General features: G+C 43.3%; 3 non-coding genes across 3 annotated transcripts; all 3 read right to left on the reverse strand.

Moving 5' to 3' along the window:
- Window positions 1-12,889: 12,889 nt before the first annotated feature.
- Window positions 12,890-12,969, reverse strand: LOC147824773 (small nucleolar RNA SNORD115). Its single transcript, XR_015441841.1, has one exon. It is a non-coding gene; the product is annotated as a small nucleolar RNA SNORD115 (small nucleolar RNA).
- Window positions 12,970-14,727: 1,758 nt separating this feature from the next.
- LOC147824774 (small nucleolar RNA SNORD115) lies at window positions 14,728-14,807 on the reverse strand. The gene has a single exon (XR_015441843.1). It is a non-coding gene; the product is annotated as a small nucleolar RNA SNORD115 (small nucleolar RNA).
- A 6,895-nt stretch (window positions 14,808-21,702) lies between these two features.
- Window positions 21,703-21,782, reverse strand: LOC147824775 (small nucleolar RNA SNORD115). Its single transcript, XR_015441844.1, has one exon. It is a non-coding gene; the product is annotated as a small nucleolar RNA SNORD115 (small nucleolar RNA).
- Between the last annotated feature and the right edge of the window lie 1,275 nt (window positions 21,783-23,057).

Below are 23,057 nucleotides of genomic sequence, written 5' to 3' on the forward strand. Positions count from 1 at the left end.
ACACAAGCACCCTCCCGACAAAGAGGGGCCTCCCAAGCCAGGCTTATTTTGTGCAGCCTGCTCTACTGCACTGTGACTGAAGAGCAGTAAATGTGCAGGAGACATTTTGCTTATTATCTGATTAATGAAACTGTCACACGTGTAGTATAAAAACATGTGACTTGGATTGTTCTAAAAAAGGAAAAGGAAAAATGAAGTTTCCTTAAACAAGCAAGGGCACTTGTGGGAAAAAATGTATCTGTCATAAAAATAATCTCCTTTGAGCTTCACTAATAATGAGTTCACAGACTTTGAAGTGCTGACATCACTGACCACAGAATACACAAAGAATTTCAAGAGCACATAGTTGTTTACCTCTCTTTCCTGAAGTAGGGTAAGTTGTTTTAGCTCTTAATCTGCAGCAAAATAGCAACGAAAATAAGTTAGCTCTGCTGTGCCAATCTAATTAAAAATAAAGCACAACATGAGTCTCCTTATCTATCATCAGAGCATCCCAGCACTTCCAGTCATTGCCACAAACATCACAGTTGCTTTTTTTTTTTGTTTTCATTTATTCACTTGTTTCCTCCCTGATTTTTTTTTTTTTTTGAGACAGGGTCTCGCTTTGTAGTTTAGGCTGGCAGTGAACTCACTATGTACCCCAGGCTGGCCTCAAACTCACAGAGATCCTCCTGCCTCTGCCTCCTGCGTGCTGGGATCACAAGCATGTGCCACCACGCCCGGCTTCTCTGATTTTTTTTTCAGAAAATAGCCAATAATGCTCTTTGTGAAACTATTCAATAAGTGACACAACACTTGTTTCATGAATAGGAAATTGTGAAAGTTATATTCAGCCAATAAAGAAATACCCTGTGATGTAAAAAAAAAAAAAAAGGAAGGTACATGATAGTGACATTATGGGACCATTGAGGAAGGCATCAGCTGAGCCAGGTTTGAAGATGCCATTGATCCTATCAGATAGCCAGTCAGCTAGATGTAGGCATCCTCAGATACTTGTGCTTATGTTCAATCCAGACAACTTCACTACCAATAAAGAAACACTCCTCACATCGCACTAATACTCCTAACAGTTTATCACCAGCTTATCTCATGTAGCAGCTTAAATTGGACATTTGGTTTGACTTTAGAACTGCTGGCTCTAATGGCAACTCTAGAAGTCTTCCAGGATCATTCTGTGTAGAGTAATACATGAAGTAATATGCCAGGGAGACAGTTGTCTATGCTGATATATTGACTGTATTGTAGAAACAGAGAACCAGGAGTTAACTGTGAACTTGGGTTATATCATTTAAAAGATTACTAAAGTGTGTTTAGCTCTACCCCACAGCAGTGTACGACATGATACTCTTTCCATCTGATTGGCTTGTAGTCCCTGTCCAGGGCAGGTACATGTTCATGTTAGAACTATATATCATTCTGCTTTATCTGACCAGGAACTACCTTATTTCAACACAGTCCACATCCAGACCAGCTGATTTTATTTCATGAATTCTTGCCATCATTAACCTCAAAGTACGCCTAAATATCTAGAATTTTTATGAAACTCAGTCCTTCATTACTATTATACAAAATGCATTTCCTTTCAGAAGCTATGTAAAATCTCCCAATGAAATAAAACAAAAGATTTATGTGATCTGAAGAGAAACCAGAGTATGTCCCAATGAAATAATGTTTTTCTTATTTTCCTGATCTTATTTTCCCAATACTCAATATCTCCTTAATATACTATTATTTGCAAGGGTGACATATATCAACAGGAAATAATTAAAAATGAGAAATCTGTAAGTATAATACATATATACAGGAATATTACCTGTAAAATATTAACTACCATCTCAGTCAAATGAACTAATTATAAAAAATTATTGTTGGTTAGGTAAAAACTCAAATCATATTAAGAAACTTGTTTCTAATTAGAATCTTTCCAGATATCAAGATATCTGAAGAGCCAAGATAATATTTATGATATATAAAACATACACACAGAGGAATATGTATGTACATTAGAGATAGATACTAAGATAGATAGATGGATGCAGATGGCATATAATTAAGCCATTGTTCTGTTCCAGCCCACATTTACCTATGGTAAACCAGGAAAATAATTTTTTCCTCACTATCCTCACAAAAAGCTCAGTACTAATCCATCTCAAATCTTATTCTAATAAAAATCTGAAAACAGAAACCATAATCCTTATAAATTAATAGGCAGATTAGAGAAATCCCCAAGCAAATCACAAGAAAAAGAAAGATCAAACCACAAATAAAAAAGAATTTTTAAAACAGTAGATATAATTAGTAATTTTAAAGTGTTTAAGAATATTTAAAAATATTAACCACACAAGCATTTATCAATAGAAGAAAAAACTAGAACTCCTCCCAAAGATTTCTTTCTCTTAAACCCAAATTAGATTATTCCAGAAAAGGCAAGAGCCACTCACTCTGGGTCTTTTGTTATCTCAATAAAAATCAATGAATCAAAGACCTGGATCTTCAAAGTAATGAAAAAAATAGATAAACCCTTAGCTAACTTTACCAAAGGGGGGGGGGCAGGCAAAGACCCACAGTCAATGCATTAGAAATAAAAATGGTGAAATCACAGCAAATAATGCCAAAATCCAGATTATCTGCTACAAAAACCTATGTACTCCAAAAAATTGGAGAATACAGAAGAAATGGATAGATATCTTGAAACATATGAATTACTAAAACAGAACCAAAAAAAATATAAAAATGCTAAATAATCCAATACCGAGTAGTTGAGGCAGTAATAAAAACCCTACCAAGTAAGAAAAGCCAAGTACCTGATGGATCCACCACTCAATTCTACAAGAAATGCAGCAAAAATCTATCCCCAATACTCCTCAAACTAATGAAATTGAAAGGCAAGGAATATCACCAAACTCAGTCCTGAAAGCTAATATTACCTTGATTCTGAAACCAACAGGACTCAACTGAAAAAGAAAACTACAGGCTAGTCTCTTTAATGAACGTAAATGCTAAAATCCTTAACAAGATACTGACAAGCAGAATGTAACAAATCATTAAAAAGATCATACCTCATGACCAAGTAAGCTTTATCCCAGTAATGCAAGGATGGTTCAATATATACAAATCAATATAATACAACACATAAACAGAAGGACAAAAATCACATGATCATCTCAATAAATGCAGAAAAACCCTTTGACAAAATCCAACATTCATTCATGACAAAAAAAAAACTCTAAGAAATTAGATATAGAAGGACTTTATTTCAATCAGATAAAAGCCATTTATGACAAAATTACTGCCAACATCATATTAAATGGGTAAAAACTGAACACTTTTCCCCTAAAATCAGGACAAGAAAAGGATGTCCACTATTATCACTACTACTCAATATAGTACTTGAAACATTGGCCAGAGCCACCAGGCAAGAGAAAGATATAAAAAGGTATACAATGGTAGCAATGGTAGAAGTCAAACTATCCCTAATCACAGACAACATGATCTTTTACATAGAAAACCCAAAAAGTTCCACTGAAAGAATGCTAAAACTAATAACCAAATCTGGCAAGGTAGCAGGATACAAAATTTACACACAAAAATCAATAGTATTCCTGTACACCAATAAGGAATCCACTGAGAAAGAAATTAGGAAATTAATACCATTCACAATAGTTTACAAAAAACTTAAATAAATAAAAATTAACCTGACAAAAAGTGAAGCATCTCTCTAATGAAAACTATAGAACTCTGAAAAAAGGGATTAAAGAGGAACCAGGAAATGGAAAAATATCCCTGTTATTTTATAGACAAACTCAATATTGTCAAAATGGCCATACTACCAAAACTGATATATAGCTTTAATGCAAGCCCAATCAAAAACACCAACACTATTCCATATGGAACTAGTAAAAACAATCATAAAATTCATATGGAATCAGAAGAGACCCAGAATAGCAAAAGCAATCCTGGGGAACAAGGGCAAAGAAGGAGGTATCACAATTCCAAATTTTAAATTATATTACAAAGTTACAGTGATTAAAAACACCATGATTATTAGCATAAAAGACAGATGTGGATCAGTGGACATAATAGAGGATGCAGAAACAACCCTGAGCACATTCAGTCATCTGATGTTTGACAAAGGAGCCAAAAACATACACTGGACAAAGATAGCCTGTAACAAATGATGCTGGAAAACTGGCTATACATGTGCAGAAGACTGAAACTAGACCCATATATCTCACCATGTACTAAAATAAAAATGGATGAAAGATCTAAATATTAAAACAGAAATACTTGATCTATTGGACTAAACAGGTAAAATGCTCAAAGACATAGGCATAGGCAAAGACTTTCTGAACAGAATCCAATTGCATAAGAAATAACAAGAATCAACAAATGGGATTATATCAAATTAAAAAGCATCTGCATGGCAAAAGAAACAACAGAGTGAAGAGACAACCTACAGAATGAGAAACAGTTTTGCCAGCTACTCCTCTAACAGAGGACTAATTTCTACTATATATAAGGAACTAAAAAAAATTAGAGTCACCCTCCCCCCCAAAAAAAACTCAGTCAAGAAATGGGCAATTGAGATAAATAGACCTGTTTTGGTCTTGTTGTCCAGAATTGCTTTGCCTTTTCTGGATCTTGTTGCTCAGAATTGTTTTGCCTGTTCTGAGTCTCTTCTGGTTTCAAACAAATTTTAAAATTGTTTTTTTCTAGTTCTGTGAAAAGTGATGTTGGTATTTTGATTGGAATTGCATTAGATCTGTATATCATTGTTGGTAATATGGCCATTTTGACAATATTTTTTCTGTCCATCTAGGAACACTGCATGTCTTTCTATTGTCTAATGTCCTATTCAATCTCTTTTATTCAGAGTACTGAAGTTTTCATTATAGAAGTCACTGACTTTCTTGGTTAGGTTAATTCTTAAGTATTTCTTTTGAGACTATTGTAAATGGAATTGTTTTCCTGGTTTCTTTCTCAGTGGTTTCATTGTTTGTGTGTAGAAACCCTGCTGATTTTTGTATATTTATTTTGTATCTTGCCACTTTGCTAAAGTTGTTTTGAGGATACAGGTTTTTTTTAATCTTCTATGAAAGTATCATGTCATCTAGAAATAAGATTAGACTTTTTTTCCTATTTGAATCCCTTTTATTTCTTTCCTTTGCCTGACTGCTCTGGCTGAGTTCTGAATACTATAGTGGACAGGAGTGGTGAGAGTTGACACCTTAGCCTCACTCTTGATTTTAGAGGGAATGTTTTTAGTTTTTCCTCATTTGGTATGATGTTGACAGTGGATTTTTCATGACTGATTTGTTTTTTTAACATTGCAGGTAAAGTCCTACTACACCTACACCTATTTTGGTCAAGTTTGCTGTTTTGTTTTGTTTTGTTTTTGTAACTAATTTTTTTTCCCCATATCGGGGATGGAACTTAGGACCTTGGGCTTTTGAGGCAGGCAGCAACACTACTAAGCCAAATCTCCAACCCTGTTTTGTTTTGTTTTTAATCATGAATGGATGAGTATTTTATCAGAGGTTTTTCTGCATTTGAGATGATCGTGTGATTTCTGCCCTTACTTCTGTTTATGTGGTATATTTACTGATTTATGCATGTTGGATCATACTTGCATCACTGTAATGAACTGACTTGGTCATAATATATGATCTTTTTAGTGATTAGCTGCATTCTACTCACATTCTGTATCTTGCTGAGGATTTTTGCATCTATGTTCATTAAGGAAATTGGCCTATAGTTATTTTTATTTGTTGATTCCTTATCTGGTTTTGGTATCAGGATGTTAGCTTCCGGGATTGGATTTAGTAGTGTTCCTTTCCTTTAATTTCATGGAAGATTTTGGAGACTATGGCATTAGATCTTCCCTGAAGTTCTGGTAAAATACTGTGGGGAACACACTGGGTCCTGGGCTTTTCTTGTTTGGTAGTGATTTTATTAGTGCCCCTATATTATTGCCTATTATTCATCTCTTTGGGTTTTTTATATCTTCTTGGTTCAGGTTAATTTGTTTTGGTTTGGTTTGGTATTTTTGTTTTGGTTTCTTGAGACAGGATCTTGCCATATAGTACAGACTGGCCTTGAATTCACTAAGTAGCCTAGGCTGGCCTTGAACTTGGAGTGGTCCTCTGCCTCAGCCTCCCAAGTACTGGGATTACAGGCATGCACCACCACATCCAGCCTTTCTTGGTTCAGGTTTGATAATTCATATGTTCCTAGCAATTTATCCATTTCTTCCAGGTTCTTCAGTTTATTGGAATATAAATTTCTGATGTAATTTCTTATTACCTCTGGATTTTGGTGGTGTCCACTGCTATTTTTCCTTTTTCATTTCTAATTAGATTGATAAAAGTCTTTTCTTTCTTTTGGTAAGTTAGGCTAAGCATCATATCAATTTTGTTTAGCCTTTCAAAGAACCAACTCTGATTAATTGATCATTTGTATTGCTTTTTTAGTCCCAGTTTTCTTAATTTTCACTCTTAACTTTGTAATTTCTGTCCTTCTGCAGGTTTTGGAGTTTGATTGGTCTTGGTTTTCTAGGATCTTAAGGTATATCATTTATTTGAGATTGCTCTATTTTTCTATTATTGGCATTCACAGCTATAAACTTCCTTCTTAGAACCATTTTTATTCTGTCCAGTAGGTTCTGGAATGTTGTGCTGCATTGCCATTTGATTCTAGGAAATTTTTAATTTCTTCAGCAATCCATTTATTATTCAAGTGTATTATAATCTCCATATGTTTATGTAATTTCTGTGGTTTATTTTGCTGTTGATTTCTAGTTTCATTCAAATGTGTTGTGTCTACTTAAGCATGGTTTATGGCCTAAGATGTTATCTATTTTGAAGAAAGTTCCATGTACTGTTGAGAAAAGTGTGTTCTGTTTTTGTTGAATGAAAACATCTATATTAAGTCAATTTGTTCAATAGTGTTGTTTCACTCTGTTATTTCTTTTTTTTCCCTTAAATTCTTTTATTAGTACATTTTAGGTAAACAATACATTTACATTTATCATTGGGTGCTTGTACCTGTACATGATGTATCTTGGTTCTTATTTCTTTCCCCATTACCTGTGAGCCCTTCACCCCCTCCACCCTTCCCTATTTACATAGACTTTGTTTCCATTTTTTTTCTTTACTCATAATGTTTCCTTTCCCTCCTTTCCTTTCCCCTTCCCCTCCCAACACCCCTACCCCTTTGTTGACCTAATTGTGAGAGTAGGGTATTGAAGTCCTTCATTATGACTGCATTGTTGTTTGTCTGACCTTCTATGCCTAGTAATATGTGTCTTATGAAATTGGGTATACCAGCCTCTGGTGCATATATATTTACAATTGTTATTTCTTTCTGCTGAATTGTTCCCTTTACCAGGATATAGTGACCTGCTTTGTTTCTTGATCAGTTTTGGGTTGAAGTCCACTTTGTCTGCAAATAGGATAGCTAGTCCTGCTTGCCTTCAGGCTCCTGTTTTCAGTCTGTTTCTTTGTGGATGAGCTGTGTCTCTTGTAGGAAACATACAGTTGGGATTTGCTTTTTAATTTGCAACTCTGACTTTTGATTAGAGTTAAGACCACTTACACTGAGGTATTTACTGAATCCTATCTTTACATTATTTTTCCATTGTTGATTATTTTTCCCTTTTGTTTTACTACTCATGCAGTTAGAGATATTCTCTCCTTTAGTTTCTTTAGCAATGTTAGCCTCACTTTCTATATGATTATTTTGGATACTTTCTGCAATGTTGGTTTGATCGTCATAAGTTTTAAACAGGAACCTGCCACCAGACAGAGAGCTGTGGCTCAGTGAATTACAGGAATGAGCAGTGGTTGTGACCAGTGTGCTCTAGGGCAGGGAGGGGGTTAAAGAAGAGACATTGGAACAGCACCAAAGCAGGCATTCCAACCTTGCTCCCAAACACACTATTCCTGAGGGATCATCTTGCTGTCCACATTTAGATACAGCAGAAATTCTTACTCATTATTGTGTTAAATATTTCTTCTTTTTGTCTTTGTTTCTGGTGTTCCCATTGTGCACTGGTCACACCTACTGTAATTGTCTCATAGTTCTTGAATAGTCATTTCTTTTTTATTCCTTTTCTTTCTTTGTATTTCAGTTTGGGAAGTTCCTATTGATATTTTTTCAAGTTTCCTGAATCTTTAGCCATCTCCAGTATATTAATGAGCACATTAAAGGAGTTCGCCATTTTTCTATGGTGTTTTTTACCTCTAGCTTTTACTTTTGAGTCTTAGAATTTCTATCACTCTGCCTACATTACTTATATGTTCTTGAATATTGGTCATTTTCTCTTTTAGATCCCTTAACATATTTATCATCTTGTTTTATATTCATATGGCATAACCATTCCAATGATTCTGGAGTATACTATATTTGAACCTGACACAGATGCTTGGTCTGTAAGTGTGTGTTTTAATTTTGTCTTTGTATGCCTTGTATTTTATTTTTATTGCTGTTGAAGGCACAATGATATACTAGGTAAAATGACTAAGTCAACTAGATTGTGTATTATGTTTATGTGACTAAGGATTAGGCTATATTTACTGTTTTCAAGAGCTCTTTCATAGCTAAAATGTCCTCTGGTGTTCTTGTCCTTATCTTTTTTTTTTTTTTTTTGGTACTGGGGATCAAACTCGGGACCTTGCACTTGCAAGGCAGGTGGTGGCACCACTGAGCTACATCCCCAGCCTGTTCTTATCTTTTTTGTTGTCCTTGGGTTTTGCTACAGACTTCTTAAATATCTGAAGTATACAAGTCTTTCCATTGTATTCCCATTATTATAAAGGAGCCCAGATGTTGAGGAAAGCTTTCTATATTTCTGCTATTATGTATAAATCTGTTAACCAGCCTATGCTTTTGGACTATGATCATCAAAGGGGCTTATCAGCTTCTCCCACACCCACTTAGAGAGATTGAAAGGCTGGGAGGAGGGGCTATACTTAAGTATTTCCCTTCACTCACACTCTAGGGTACAGTGGGCTGGATTGAGTATTCTCATTTCCCCATGGAGAAGACCACAGTAGGCTGGAGTTGGGCATATCGCTTCCTCAGGTCAGTTCATTGTGATAAAATCCAAATTAGTTAGACTCCAGGTAAATAATTTCTTTTGATGTTTGCACTTGTTAAGAGAAACGTGTTTCTCTGGATATATTTCAAAATGGTCATGTTGATTCTTTCCCTGACAGAAGTAGCAGTTGTTTTTACAATTTCACTCCCAGAACTTATGAGGACTCCTAGAGATACAACCCATGTAAGAATGATGTTCCCATAAAGGAGGAGGAGAATCTAGGGCTACACAGTGAATTCAGGGCCAGCATGAACTACATAGTGAGATCCTGTCTCAAACAAACAAACAAACAAACAAACAACAAAACAAAAACCACATACAAAAAAGACAATAGAAAGGCATGGATATCCACTCTGCAAGTGGAAGAGACATTAAAGTCTGTGGCCAATAAGCCATGTTCATTTTCTCCTTCATGTCTCAGATATATCAACCTAACAGGAAACTGGAATAACAAAAACAAAAAGCTTGTATTCAAGGTGATTATGGACTCTCCTGTTTTTGGAGCAACAAATAATAGCTTTTTTAAAAAGTCACAGTATGGATTCTGAGAAACTGGAAAAAAAATTATACTTTTCACGTGAGTGTGAAAGCCATTAGATTAGTAACTCCCAAATGTAAGAACTTATACTAGGAAGCACAGTGATGATTAGGCCAACATACAAACATAAAATAAGATGATATGGTTAAAAAAAAGGGGGGGGGGAAAGACCATTACAAAACCAAATGAATTATAGCAGCTCCAAGAAAATGGGAAGTAATTTGTTTTCATTTGTTTTTGTTTTATTGAGACAAAAACTTACTATGTATCCCATGGTGGCATTGAACTCACTATTCTTTTGCAACAGACCCCTGAGTGCATTAATTGCATGTATGCTTGATTTTAAACAGAAAATAAGTAAATATGTCGGTAATTAAGACATGTCTATGGGGAAAGGTCTGTGTCAAACAACCCTCAAATAGCATTCTTCACTGAGAATTTGACCTAGGTCGCAGGAGATGTTAAGGTACTGAGTCCCAAGGAAGGAGTATACCACTGTTTATCTGGAAGAGTAGAAGAATTACAAAGGACCAGGAGCCTTGCCCATTGTTCTTGGCCACTGAAAACAAAAGACACTGCATGGGAAGCCATGAACATCTGCACATCTGCGAATGACACAATCTTTAGTTTTGGAATGGTACAAGAGCCCAGGCATTCTGTGCAGGTTCAGGCCCAGCAGCTATTAATGTGGGGTCATAGAGTCATTTGCTTTCACAAGACCATCTTCCTCTCCATCCATCTACATCTCAGAAACACACAAAAGCCAAATATCCAGCACGTATGGGTGAAGACCTCTACACATTCCCCTCAGACCACAGCTCTCCAGCCTTGGAATCGACTATGGGGGCTCATAGTCTAGGTATATTTCAGAAACATCCCAACATAGGGGTCCATTTCCACATCTGTACAATGCCCTGGCAATGGCTCACACAGGGTGAGCAGATGAGGAGCTGGGATCTTGACAGGCACATGGTTAGTGGATGAGTGACCAGAGACAGAACAAACTGCAGTTACAGAGGTGCTGAGCAGCCCCATCATACAAGGATCCACCCCCAGAGAATGGGGTTGATATGGCATAGACAAACACTCAGAATGCCTCTACCTCACCAGTAAATAAGGACAGAGGTCTAGGAACACTGCCCCCTTCGGGAGGAAGGCAGGTCCTTCAATCCACATGACAGACAAAGGGACAGAGATTACAAAGGTAAACAAATCCACCCAGAACAAATGAGGCTTCCCAAGTTCCCTGTCTTCCTGAGGCCTAGAGGCAGTGGCATGCCAAGGGCACGCATGTGAGAGCCACCCAGGCCACAAGGAGTACAGAAACGCTCACCATAGATCCACACGCACATCACAATGAGTCAGCACAAAAGGCAAATTCCGAGAAACAGAGCACAGGGAGTATATTTCATGGGCAAAATATGCCCATACAAGTATCCAAACAGTAAAAAGGGTTCAGACACTGCTACATGGGAATGAGCAATGACAAAACACACACCAGAGTACCAGATGAAATGCAATCATTGGGAAGCATAAAAGCACTGAAAAGAAAAACATACCTCCCAATCAACATGGTTTGATGACAGGAAAATCAGAAGTCATTCAGTATGGGGAATAAAGAGGTGGGGCTGAACCCATACACAAGCTGGATGCAACAGAGACCTGAGACATCCCCATGCATGTGCACTTGGGCAACTCCAACATCCATAAAGAAAGCAGGATCCAGCAAAGTGACAAAACATGACACTGAGCCTGAGGCATGGACAAGAGAACAAAATGCACTGTGTTTCCTAAGCACAGAGATAAGAAGGGGTCTAAAGTACTGCTAACACCAAGAAAAACCTTAATAACTAGGAGAATATGAAAGCACACAAATAACCTCGATTCAGTGTCAGAGACATGAGGGAAGAAACACAAGATATGATTAAACTATGTAGAGGATATTCTCCAAGAAAAAGAAAATCAAAATTAGAGTGGATAATATTTGAAAGGGGCCAAATATGAACATAAAGGAGAGGAAAATACACTACACTGAAAATTTCATGCTGGCCAAAACTGTAATTTACACCACTAGAAGGAAAAAAATAAAAGAGCATAAAGGAGCTCTGTAACATTCCAGAAAAAGGGAAATCCTAGACGAAAGAGCTAAACAGTGGGCTCCAAGAGAGTGGACCACGATGATGAATAACTGGGGATTCTGCGCCTCTGTGGAAAGCCTGAGGGCAAAGGGAAAGGCAAGTATGTGCAGGAAGGAACCAACAAACAAGACAATCTGGCTGACGGGCACACCGAGGGAAACCCACACTCTGCCTGAAAGTGCAAAACATCCCAGAGGGGACTGTGACATGGGGTCAAAGGCTGGCTGCTACCTGGCGGCAAGTGCTCAACAGAGAGTGCCCCACTGAACATGCACAGACTCATGGGCTCTGGCACCTCTGAAAACTCAAGAGGTAGCATTTTCCTGGAGACCAAAGAGCCAGTCTGTCAGCCCCAGGTCCCTGGCCTTTGATGCCCCCACACTGGCTGAGTTGAGCTCAAGAAGTCCCTCTGTCAGCCAGAAGTCCTGGAGGCCTGCTAACTGGCTCCATCTGTGCCAGAGTCTCTCTCTCTCTCTCTCTCTCTCTCTCTCTCTCTCTCTCTCTCTCTCTCTCTCTCTCTCTCTCTCTCTCTCTCTCTCTCTCTCTCTCCTCTCTCTCACCCTGCAAAGCAGCAGGGCGGGAAGGTGGGAAGGAGGTGGGCATCGGCTTCCTGCAAGGGTCTCCCCACAGCAGTTGCACAGTGAAGATCCACTACCCAAACCAAGGACCATCGAGGTGCTCTTGGGCACAGTTGAGCCCGATACCCTGGGATGCCCGGGTGTCCTGACCTACACCCCTGTGACACAAGGACACTTATGTCCACAGCACCCCAGGGAACCCATCATGTGTGTGGGAGGCCCGCAGTCCATTTGCCTCTCAGCACAATGGCACCAACTTCTTCTCTGCAGGAGCAACACACTGAAAGGCAAGAGCAGAGGAAAGGGGCTAAGCAAGAGGGCCTCCTTGTCACCATGACAGGGAGAGATAAGGGGATGATCATGAGTGGGGCACGCCGAAACCAGGGAAGGGTCTCGGTCATCACTGGAAGTGCACCTGAAACTGTGGGTCCACAGCATCTCCCCTGCAGGGCACTTAGTGGGCTCCCAGCCACAGTTCGACTGTCCTGGACAGGATGGCCGGCTGCCAATCTCCTCTGGTGCCACCCTCCCTTAGGCTGGGCCTCAGCATAATCCTATTGAGCCTGTTTTTTAAGACATCACCTCTCTTTAGTCCCATTGCAGTGTCATCATCAACCCAGACTGAACACATCCTGGGAGAGACATGGCTCTGCTGGCAGCTGCCATGGCTTACCAGGACAGGATGCCAGAGCTCACTGTGCACAGCAGGTCTGGAGAAGATCAGAGAAGAGGGGCGGGCCAGCAGCTGGCAGACCGCAGCCCCTGTGACAGCAAGCCCAGGACCTCCTTCTTGGGCAGTGTCTCAGGGCTGGAATGGAGGGAGATCGGGGTCACAGTACCCAAGGAGTGCTGCATAAGGGGCACAGCCTCACCCCCACCTCTGTGTGAAAGACCAGCCAGAGTGAGGCCTGGAGGCCTGCAGGAAGCCCATATTAGGACATGATTGCCCATGGCTCTAGGGAACTATAGAGTTGGAGGGAACCCACATCATGGGAAAGAAGAAGCCAAGAAGCCATGGTGAGTCGCAGGAAAACATTCCAGCAGGCCTCCCTGCACCTTTCAGTTGGGCCTATTTTGACAGTGCTGGCCACACCCTGTGGAAGCTGGAGAGAAGCCACCACATCTGGGATGCTGACTCCCAGCCAGTGTCCTGTGTTTCCTGAAGACCTCGCCCTGGCTCTGTCCAGCTTCAAGCTGCATCTGCCCTCCCACGAGTCATCCCAAGAAAACTTCCTGGGGCATGGACAAGGGGCACCTGGTTCCCAAGTGTCCCTGAAACCCTCCTCATCTGGCTTGGGACACTGCCTTGCCAGCCCCTGGGGAAAATGGGGCTTCCCACTGGGGCTGGTTGTGCTCTCTGGCTGAACATCTGCTCAAGCTGCCATGGGACCAGGGATTCGGCCCCTCACCTCCAGAACTACAGGGCCACCTGATAACTAGGTATTTGTGGGAGGGAGCACTGTGGAAGTTAGCTGGTCTAGCTGGTGGGCACACCGTTGGGACAGGCATGCTTCCTCTGAACCCCTGGGACACCTCAGATGGGACTTGTACTTGGGATCCAAGGCTGGAGGCTTCCTGGCCACAATTTTCAGGTGGACAGTGCCCCACTGAGCATGCCCAGACTCAAGGGCTACAGCAGTCCTGACAGCTTCAAGAGGTACCGTTTTTCTGGAGGCCAAAGAGCTGGCCTGTCGGCCCCAGGTCCCTGGGCTTTGATGCCCCCTCACTGACTGAGTTGAGCTCAAGAAGTCCCTCTGTCAGCCAGCAGACCTGGCTGCCTAACTGGCTCCATCTGTGCCAGTGTCTCTCTCTCTCTCTTACCCTGCAGAGCAGCAGGGTGGGAAGTTGGGAAGGAGGTGGGCATCAGCTTCCTGCAAGGGTCTCCCCACAGCAGTTGCACAGTGAAGATCCACTACCCAAACCGAGGACCAGGGAGGTGCTCTCAGGCACACTTGAGCCCAATAACCTGGGATGCCCGGGTGTCCTGACCTACGCCCCTGTGACACAAGGACATTTATGTCCACAGCGCCCAGGGAACCCATCATGTGTGTGGGAGGCCCGCAGTCCACTCACCTCTCACCACAAAGGCCCCAGCTTCTTCTCCACAGGGGCAGCCCACTGAAAGGCAAAAGCAGAGGAAAGGGGCTGAGCAAGAGGGCCTCCTTGTCACCGCGACAGGGGCAGATTAGGGGATGATCATGAGTGGGGTGTGCTGAAACCAGGGAAGGGTCTCGGTCAGCCCTGGAGGTGCGCCTACAACTGTGGGTCCACAGCATCTCCCCTACTGGGCTGTGAGTGGGTTCCCAGCTGCAGATCGACCATCCTGGATCAGATGGCTGGCTGCCAATCTCCTCTGGTGCCACCCTCCCTTAGGCTGGACCTCAGAATAATCCTATTGAGCCTGTTTCTTAAGTCATCACCTCTCTTCAGCCCCATTGCAGTGTCATCATCGACCCAGACTGAACACAACCTGGAAGAGACATGGCTCCGCTGGCAGCTGCCACAGCTTACCAGGACGGGATGCTGGAGCTCACTGTGTGTGAGACCAAAATGAACCTAAGCAATGCCATCTTGGCCTGTGATTAAACTCCCCTCATACCCCTCCCCTTATAGAGTGCTGGAATTCCCCACAAGATAGCTGCTTGCTCTGCTTCTGTAAACATGCTTTGTCACTCCCCAGGAATAGATGGTGTCCAATGCCTCCCTGTAACCACTGAACCCTGTAGCTACAGATGGCCCTATCTTGGCAAGATAGGTGGGATGAGAAAAAGTGGGGTGTGAAAAAATATTTCACAGCTGGCTGAAGGACATAGTGGCCTCTCCCTGAACTTCTTTGTTCGAGTTTCCTATAAACCTGTACTGTCCCCTGCTTGGGGGCTTCACTTCTCCTTGACAGTGGAGTCCATGTGCGTGAATGAACTCCTTTTAGTTATAACTCTGTCTTTGTCCCGGTGTTTGGCGATTTCCTGGCTGGCGTGGCACAACAGTTCTGGAGGCCCCAGCAAGATCACCATCACTCGGTGACTTCTGTCTGGTGGATGGCCCCTGTCTCATGCTGCTGTGGCCTGAGAGAGGCCCAGGGAGGTCACCCTGACCATTTGATCAGGGCCCTGGGAGCTTGGGCCCCAAGCAGAGAATTTGGGTTGTTCCAGCCATCCTAAAGGGAGTTTATCTGGAAAACTTCCAGAGGTCAGGTAAGAATCTTATGATTCTCAGTTGTCAGTCAGTGGATCCAAAAGAGGACAAAAGGGAAGTTGGATGCTACAGTAATTCCCCCACCTAGGGCTTCATCATGACGATGGGAAGCCTTCTGGTCAGTTTACCCTGGGGTCTGGTTTGTCTGTCTAAATATCTGTGGGTATAGCTTGTCTAAATATTTGTATATCTGTTGTCTGTTGTCTGTCAGCTTGCTCTGTGTGCCTTTTGCTTTCAGTTTTGTTCTACAGTGAGCCATGGGAACCAGACAATCTACCCCCACCCCCCACCCCCCTTAAATGTGTTTCACAACATTTCTCTCAAATTTATACCCCACAGAAAGCAGATGAATTCGGCATCAAGTTCTCAAAAAGAAAACTCCAGACCCTGTGTCAATTAGAGTGGCCATTGTTCAGTGTGGGATGGCCAAATGTAAAAAGTTTTAACATTCAGACTACCCAACAGGTTTGGAATTGGGTTATGGGAAAGGGAAGGCCCCATCACCCTGATCAGTTCCCTTACATTGATGTGTGGATGGACCTGGTGGAGGACCCTCCCCCTTTCTTCCCTGTCTGAGAGTCTCCCAGTCATCTAGATTTAGTGAAAATAAGGTCTGCCATCATTTCCTCTGCTGGCAGAGTTCCCAGGAGAGGACAGATGTGTTTGTTGCTAAGCCTCTTTTAAAAATGTAAAGTTTTCCAGGCTCCATGGGACAAGGATGACTTCCAGCCTCGCCCACCCCCATATCAGGCCCAGGAGGAATAACCTGAAGAAGACCCTGACTCCCTTTCTGATTCTGCCCCCACTAATCCCTCTGCCCCAACCACACCATCTGACCCCTGTCTCCCCTTCATACCTGATTGGGACAAACTTATGAGTCACAAGGGACAACTAGTCAGGTAACATCCACAGTCCTTCCTTTAAAACAGGTCAAGCCAGGTGGTGGATTCGTGTATGTTCCCTTTACTACCAGTAACCTTTATAATTGGAAAAGTCAAGTTCCCCCTTTTTCAGAAAAAACCCAGGCTTTAATTTATCTTTTAGAGTCTGTTTTCCATACTCATCAGCCCACCTGGGATGACTGCCGACAGCTGCTCCACACCCTCTTCACTATGGAGGAGCGGGACTGGATTTTCCAAGAGACTGTTAAGGCGGCCCTGGGACTAAACCCAGACCTCAGTCCCAGCACTCTGGCTTATCTTCAGAGAGCAGAGGCCGAGGTGCCGACCCGCTGACCAGACTGGGACCCCAACACCGATACAGGTAGGAGACATCTGGCCAGTTACCACCAGCACCTTTTGCAGGGACTCCGCCAAGTAGCTAGGAAGCTGACTAATCTGGCTAAGGTGAATGAGGTAAAACAGAATAAGACAGAGTCCCCCGCAGCTTTCCTGGAGCGCCTTCTAGAGGTGTATCGGGTCTATACACCTACTAACCCTGATGCTCCAGAGAACACAGCCATGATAAATCTGGCTTTTGTGTCTCAGTCATCCCCAGATATTAGAAAGAAACTTCAGAGATTAGAAGGATTTGAGGGAAAAAACAGGTCTGAGCTCCTGAGTATAGCACAAAAGGTTTTTGACAACCGGGACTCCCCGGAAGAGGCATTCGCCAAGTGGCTAGGAAAAGTTACTATTGCTGCTCTCAAAGACTATGAGACAAGTAAACAGACTGGGAGACCTAAGCCAGAGAGACCCCTGAGGCCTAAGCTCGGAAGGGATCAATGTGCTTATTGCAAACAGACTGGACAATGGAGAAATGAGTGCACCCTCAAAAAAAAGAAAGAGAGAAAGAACCCACTACCTTAAACCCCCAACCCTGCTGCATGCTTCAGACCTGAAGACCCCACTACATGACAGCCAGGAGACCCTCCAGGACATAACCTCGACCAGACCTGATTTGCGGGATGTGCCCCTAAAAGACCCTAAGGAGATATTCTTCATGGGAAAAAACAGCTTCATCTAACAAGGAGTCAGGTATGTGGGGGCAGCAGTGGTAGATGGCCAGAAATTGACATGGTGGGCTGCTGCTCTGGGCTCTGGAACTTCAGCCCAACAAACAAAACTTGTGACTCTTACTCAGGCCTTAAATCTGGGTAAAGGAAAGGTTGTCAACATCTACACAGATAGTCGGTATGCCTTTGCAACTGTACATGTTCATGGAGAGATATATAAACAACGGGGCCTACTCACGTCAGGAGAAAAGGACATCAAAAATAAACATGAGATTCTGGCATTGCTAGAAGCCATATGGAAGCCTAAATCAGTGGCTGTAATACATTGCAAGGGACACCAGAGGCCCGACACACCAGAGGCCATAGAAAATCAAAAGGCTGATCTAGCTGCTAAACTGGCTGCCAGAAAACCAGTGGGGACAGCCCCCACCACGCTCTTTAAAGGTTTTTCCAAGCTGCCGACTAAGCCACATTACTCATCAGAGGAAGAGGAACAAAATGCCCGGGTGGGAGCTATAAAAGATAAAAATGGATGGTGAAGTCATCCTGATGGCCGAGTCTGCTTGCCTCAGGCTCTTGGCTGACAGCTAATTCAACAAATACATCAGTTTACCCACCTAGGAAAAAAAAACTCAGACAATTCATAGGTTCCAGGTTTTTAACTCCTAAGCTGGCTGCCATGGTCCAGGATGTTTGCGCTCGGTGCCAGACATGTGCCCAGGTAAATGCCAAGAGGACACCTGGAGGCAAGGGAACCCGACACCGAGGTGAGCATCCTGGGGAATTTTGAAAATTAGATTTTACTGAAGTCCAGCCCAGCCGTGGATATAGGTACTTGTTGGTTTGGGTAGATACTTACTCTGGATGGGTAAAAGCCTTCCTGACTAAAGGAGAGACAGCTACAATAGTCAATAAAAAGTTGTTACAGGAGCTCATCCCCTGATTTGGCCTCCCCCATACTCTGGGGTCCAACAATGGCCCGGCCTTCATGGCTAAGTTATCTCAATTGGTGGCCAAGGCCCTTAACATTGATTGAAAACTTCATTGTGCCTATTGGCCACAAAGTTCAGGGCAAGTGGAAAAGATAAATCAAACCTTAAAAAAAAAATTAACTAGGTTTGTTTTAAAAACTAAAAAAAGCTGGCCAGATCCCCTCCCGCTGGCCCTCTTGTGGGCTAGGTACACTTCTTTTATAAAAAATGTATCAGAATGTAAAAATCATACTTTGTTAAATTCTTTAAAAGCCCTCCAGGTAATCCAACAGAAACTGTGGAATTGAGTTCAGGAGGCCAGACGGGCCCCTCAACCTGATGTTACCCATCATAAACTTCTGCCTGGAGATCTGGTGCTGCTAAAGAATGGAGACTCATCAACCAGGTGACAAAAAGTTAAGACTGGGACAGGTTGGAAATACATCCCCTTCTTGTTAATATTTTCTGGAACATTGGCAATATTACCCCAAAAATGATTGGACCATACTGGTAATGTTTGGATTCAGCTGGCACAATCAATTTGTCTGAGTTCTGTTTAAATGTAGATATAAATTTACATTATGTATTAGGGAGTTGTCTCATCCCACTGTGCACTCCCTTGGATCTGATACAACCTTATATTCTGTTTAAAGACATCCCAGGAAAAAAATCTTACATATAAAGATAGTTACAATTAGGGGACCCCCCTCTTATTCTAAACCAAAAAGTGCTATTAAGTTATATACACTTCAGATGATTATGTTAAACAATACACAATGTGCTATATATAAAAATTGTACTACAAAATGTCTAAGATTGAAAAGGTTAAAAAATGACCTGTTATGAGAAACAAAAACTCATATACAGTGATGGTCATTTGCCTTTACCATCAGGATGGTTTTATACATGTGAAAGAGTAACATTTACTTATATCCCTGCCTACTTGTCTGAGGCCCAGTGCTGCTTGAGTCAATTGGCCATAATATTGCCAGATTGAACTGATTTGATAGTGCCCAAAAGAATTAAATGTTGGTCACCCTATGCTGCACCAGGATGTGATGATGATGTAGGTCTCTTGACAGATGTTCAAATGATACCTATGATAATATCTGTGCTTGCTCAGCCCGCCATAGAAATTTGTGCAGAAAAGGTGGTATGAAAATTGACATGCAAGGTGGTCAAAGGTCTAAATGCTACCTCCTCTGCTTTGACACCAATTAATCAGGAGTTACAAAAACACCAACAGCATATACTAGGCAATAGGGCAGCAATAGACTACTTGCTCCAGTTCCATCATCAAGGATGTGAAAAAATAAAAAATATATGTTGTTTTAATCTGACTGTCAATAGCCCAGGGATTCAGGAAAAAATAAAACAATTAGAAAAATTGACAGAAAATACATAATAAAAAATTAGGATGGGATATCTTTCAATGGTTAACTCAATGGTTGCCTACTATGCAATGTTTAAAACTGCTCTTTCTTGTAGTCTTAATTGTAATCACATGTTTGTTGTTATCATGTTGCTGCATACAATGCCTACCTTACTGTATGGAATGCTGTCAGTGGTTCAAGGATTATTAAACTTGACTATTATGTTTCTAAAACAAATGTATAAACCCTTGCCTGAAAAAAAATGACAGAGATAAATTAAAGGTTTGATTCTGTATGAAAAACAGTGGGGAATGTGAGACCAAAGTAAACCTAAGCAATGCCATCTTGGCCTGTTATTAAACTCCCCTCATACCCCTCCCCTTATAGAGTGCTGGAATTCCCCACAAGACAGCTGCTTGCTCTGCTTCTGTAAACATGCTTTGTCGCTCCCTAGGAACAGATGGTGTCCAATGCCTCCCTGTAACCACTGAACCCTGTAGCTACAGATGGCCCTATCTTGGCAAGATAGGTGGGATGAGAAAAAGTGAGGTGTGAAAAAATATTTCACAGCTGGTGGAAGGACATAGTGGCCTCTCCCTGAACTTCTTTGTTCGAGTTTCCTATAAACCTGTACTGTCCTGTGCTTCGGGGCTTCACTTCTTCTAGAGAGTGGAGTCCACGCATGTGAATAAGCTCCTTTTAGTTATAACTCTGACTTTGTCCCACTGGTGATTTGCTGGCTGGCGTGGTACAACAATGTGCACAGCAGGTCTGGAGAGGATCAGAGAAGAGGGGCGGGCCAGCAGTGGGCAGACCTCGGCCCATGGGGCAGCAGGCCCAGGATCCCATTCTTGGGCAGCATCTAAGGGCTGGAATGGAGGGAGATCAGTGTCGCAGTTCCCAAGGACTGCTGTCTAAAGGGCACAGCCTCACCAGCAGCACTGTGTGAAACACCAGCCAGACCGAGGGCTGGAGGGCTGCAGGAAGCCGATACTAGGACTCAGTTGCCCATGGCTCTAGGGAGCCATAGAGTTGGATCAAAGGTTGGAGGCTTCTCAGCCACAATTTCCAGGTGGAGAGCCCCCCACTGAGCATGCCCAGACTCAAGGGCAAATGCAGTCCTCACTGCTTTGAGAGGTAGCATTTTCCTGGAGGCCAAAGAGCCAGCCTGTTGGCCCCAGGTCCCTGGGCTTTGATGCCCCCACACTAATGGAGTGGAGCTGAAGAAGTCCCTCTGTCAGCCAGCAGACCTGGTGGCTTGCTAATTGGTTCCATCTGTGCAAGCGTCTTTCTCTCTCTCTTACCCTGCAGAGCATTACGTCAGGAAGGTGGGAAGGAGGTGGGCATTGCCTTCCTGCAAGAGTCTCCCCACAGCAGTTGCACAGTGAAGATCCACTAACCAAACCAAGGACCAGGGAGGTGCTGTCGGGCACAGTTGAGCCCAATAACCTGGAATGACCGGTGTTCTGACCTACGCCCCTGTGACACAAGGACACTTAAGTCCATGGTGCCCGAGGGAACCCATCATGTGTGTCAGAAGAACGCAATCCACTAATCTCTCAGCACAAAAGCCCTGACTTCTTCTCCACAAGGGCAGCCCACAGAAAGGCAAAGGCAGAGGAAAGGGGCAGAGCAAGAGAGGCTCCTCGTCACCGCGACAGGGGCAGATTGGGGGATGATCCTGAGTGGTGTGCACCAAAACCAGGGAAGAGTCTCGGTTGGCCCTGGAGGTGCGCCTAAAACGGTGGGTGCAGAGCATCTCCCCTGCAGGGCTGTGAGTGGGCTCCCAGGCACAGTTTGACAGTGCTGGAAAGGATGCTGGCTGCCAATCTCCTCTGGTGCCACCCTCCCTTAGGCTGGGCCTCAGCATAATTCTATTGAGCCTGTTTTTCAAGACATCACCTCTTTTCAGCCCCATTGAAATGTCATCCTCAACCCAGACTGAACACAACCTGGGAGAGGCATGGCTCTGCTGGCAGCATGGCTTACCAGTACGGGATGCCAGAGCTCACTGTGCAGAGCAGGTCTGGAGAGGACCAGAGAAGAGGGGTGAGCCAGCAACAGGTAGACCACAGCCCAAGGGACAGTAGTTCTGGCACCTCCTTCTTGGGCAGAGTCTCAGGGCTGGAATGGAGGGAGATCGGAGTCCCAGTTCCCAAGGAATGCCACCTAAGGGGCACAGCCTCACCAGCACCTCTGTGTGAAAGACCAGTCCAAGCAAGGGCTGGATGTCTGCAGTAAGCAAATATTAGGAATTGATTGAGCATGGCTCTATGGAGCCATCAAGTTGAAGGGAACCAGAGTTGCGGGAAAGGAGAAGCCAGGAAGCCATGGTGAGTCACAGGAAAACATCCCAGCAGGCCTCCCTGCACCTTAGTTTTGGGCCTGTTTTGACAGTGCTCTCCACAGGCTCTGGAAGTGTGGTGAAGCCATGACATCTGGGATGCTGACTCTCAGCCAGTGTCCTGTGTTTCCTGAAGACCTCGCCCTGGCTCTGTCCAGCTTCGAGCTGCATCTGTCCTCTCACAGGTCTTCCCAAGAAAATTACCAGGGGCACAGACAAGGTCCACCTGGTTCCCAAGTGTACCCAAAACCCTCCTCATCTGGTCTGGGACACTGCCTTGAAGGTCCCTGTGGAAAATGGGGCTTCCCACTGGGACTAGCTGGGCTCTCTGGCAGAATATCTGCTCAAACGGCCATGGGAACAGGGATTCAGACACTTGTCTGAAGAACTGCAGAGCCAACTGAAAACTAGGTATTTGTGAGAGGGAGCACTGTGGAAGTTGGCTGGTCTGGCAGGCGGGCACACTTTTGGGACAGGCAGGCTTCCTCTGAATCCCTAGGACACCACAGATTGGTCTTGCACTCAGGATCCAAGGCTGGAGGCATCCTGGCTGCAATTTCCAGATGGAGAGCACCCAATTGAGCATGCCCAGACTCTAGGGGTATGGCAGTTCTCGCTGCTTCAAGAGGTAGCATTTTCCTGGAGGGCAAAGAGCTGGCCTGTCAGCCCCAGGTCCCTGGAATTTGATGCCCTCACACTGACTGAGTTGAGCTCAAGAAGTCCCTCTGTCAGCCAGCAGTCCTGGTGGCCTGCTAACTGGCTCCATCTGTGCCAGCCTCTCTCTCTCTGTCACCATGCAGAGCAGCACGGCGGGACGGAGGGAAGGTGGTGGGCATCAACTTCCTGCAAAGGTCTCCCCACAGCAGTTG

The sequence above is a fragment of the Heterocephalus glaber genome, unplaced genomic scaffold, assembly GCF_053883595.1.
Source record: "Heterocephalus glaber isolate CG9 unplaced genomic scaffold, H.glaber_assembly_v1.0 deba00001531, whole genome shotgun sequence".
Classification (NCBI taxonomy): domain Eukaryota; kingdom Metazoa; phylum Chordata; class Mammalia; order Rodentia; family Bathyergidae; genus Heterocephalus; species Heterocephalus glaber.